Here is a 2,616-nt window from a genome sequence, read left to right as displayed (position 1 = left end):
TTTGGTGAATTGAGGTTGCTATATTAATACTACAATTTAAAAAGCAGCATTTTTCTGTTTTATAAACAAGCTTCAACGCTTCCTGCCTAATCTGTCTGCCTTGTGGTTATATATAGTAACCATCAATTAACAGAAACGTCAATAAAACAAGCTTAGCAAAGTGGGTGTGGGGGAAGCAGAGTGAAGAACATTATGCCAGGAAATACTTTAATGTAGGTGGAGCCCTGCCAACTTTTATTATCATTAAAAAAACAAAGCAAATTTATTAACCAAACAGATGTTATACTTTGGCTTTTATTTTTATTTTGTTTCTTTTTGAGCATTCAATTGAATTCTTTGCACTCAGATTTTCCTTATTGTTGTCTGCTACTTGCTTTATATAAAAGGAAGCTTATTTAAGTGGCAAGACATATATGTCTTTCAATTTGTATTTATTCATTCTTCTCAAATATCTACAAAATTATTTTATCTATGGTGTTTGAGAAGTAAAAATGCTACCAAAGTAGAACCAATCCAGCACCTTACTTCCTTTGGTTAGGACAAAATTTGTTGCAGAAGAAATTATGTTTGCTTCCTGCACTGCCCCAGGAGCAACTAAATCCCCTGAGAGGATTATAAATAATGGCAATTTTTGTGCATGTATTTGCTGTATTACTAGTGTCTATTACCAGAAAAATAAAAAAAAAAAACCCACAAGGGAACCTTCAAGCAATAATGGATTTTGTCCTTGAGGGGGCAGGTTGACTCTGAATAGCACATGAGATGCTGACACTAGGAACTCGGGCCTAGCACATTTGGCCCACCAGGGCCTCTGTCCTCTGCCCAGACCCTCTTCACACTCCCTTTGTGAATGCTCACAGACAGATTGCCAGAATTTGGTGACTATATGAATATCTAAAGAACAAAAGAAAAATACATATAGTATATGTATGTATGCAGCTTTGTCATGAATTTCTCTCTGTAGGAAAGAATAAAATATAGGAACATCTTTATATTGACATGCTTTAAATACACCCTTAAAAACTTCATATGCTGTAAAGTCAGATTCCATACACCTTTCTCTCCACTGGAATATTACAAACTAGGTCTCATCTAAGAAAAAATAAGAAACATTGGTTGTTCTGTTTTAACATCCTATTACAGAAACTTTCCATTGTTCACACAATGAAGAGAGAAGCATAATAAATCCTCATATCTGTATACTTCATTAGATTTAGTAGTCAATCATTTAGGTTCTATCAGTGGGATGGAAGGTAAGAAAGAAGTATGGAAGAAAGATAGATAAACAAGATGATCAAAATGTTGACTGCTTCAGTTATCAACATTCTGATAATTTTGTTTTATCTATTCCCCCCACTTTTTTCTTACCTTCCATCCCACTGCCCAACTCTCCAATGTGGTAGCTTTAAAACAATCCTAGACTTATTTTATCAATAAATACTTTAGTATGTATCTCTAATGGGTAAGGCTTTTTTAAAAAAAGATTTTATTTATTTATTTTTAGAGAAAGGGGGAGGGGAGAGAAAGAGAGGGAGAGAAACATCAATGTGTGGTTGCCTCTCACATGCCCCCAACTGGGGTCTGACCCGCAACCCAGGCATGTGCCCTGACTGGGAATTGAACCCATGACCTTTGGTTTGCAGGCCGGCACTCAGCCCATTGAGCCATACCAGTCAGGGCCTTTTTTTCCCCACATAATCACTATGCTGTTACCACACCTCATAAAATTGACAATAATTTCTAAATAGCTTTTACTATTTACTACATGTTCAAAATTTCTCCATTGTGTCAAAGGAGCTTTGATTTGGTTTCATGAGGAACTGTATCAGTCCTATCAGGAAACAGCACTCTCCCATTTAAAAAGTACTGTGGTGGGAATCACAGAGGACAGTGCAGTTATCTTTGCTAAGCAACAGAAAGACTTTTGTTACTAGGTGTGAAGCAGTAAAGAAGGCAAGGTCAAGGTTACTGAACTTAGAATGTCTGTAGAGAAAGCCACATTGACAGGGATCCAGCCAACCCAGGTGACCTCACAGAGAGGAAACCATGGGAATAAGTCCCCAGACTGCTCTTTCTTTTCCTCTTTGATTTCCTGCTAGGGCTTCCCGCTGGCCAAATGCAACCAGAAGCCAGAGGGCAAAGGAACATGAAGGCACCATCCATACAGGTTAGCTTTCCAGGTCAAAGAGAAAGGCAGAGAGAATATCTGGAGGAGAAGAGAGATCTCTGGCATAGGAATCAAGAAGTCCTGCGTGTTAGATTTGGTTGTTATATTTGTTAAGGTTCTTCGGTTCTATAAAAGTCCTCATCTTCCTTTTATTTATTTATTTTAACATTCCATTAATGGAGAAACTGAGTTTTTCATCTTATAGAATGACCTACATTTAGGATTTGGTTGATTGCTTTCTTTTGTTTCTATCTAAGTTGTTCCTTTATCCCCTATATAATTTCTGTATAACAATGATTCACATATGTACAGATGCATTTAAATGTTATTTATGATTTCTATCAAACATCTATTTCTTATAAACTGAGAGTTTTATCTAGAGACCTGATTAGATTTAGGTTTCAATCGCTTTTAGGCAAGATGACTTCTTAGGTGATTCTGGGAGCATC

This window comes from Phyllostomus discolor, chromosome X, assembly GCF_004126475.2.
Source record: "Phyllostomus discolor isolate MPI-MPIP mPhyDis1 chromosome X, mPhyDis1.pri.v3, whole genome shotgun sequence".
NCBI lineage: Eukaryota > Metazoa > Chordata > Mammalia > Chiroptera > Phyllostomidae > Phyllostomus > Phyllostomus discolor.
This window is presented reverse-complemented; position numbering follows the sequence as displayed.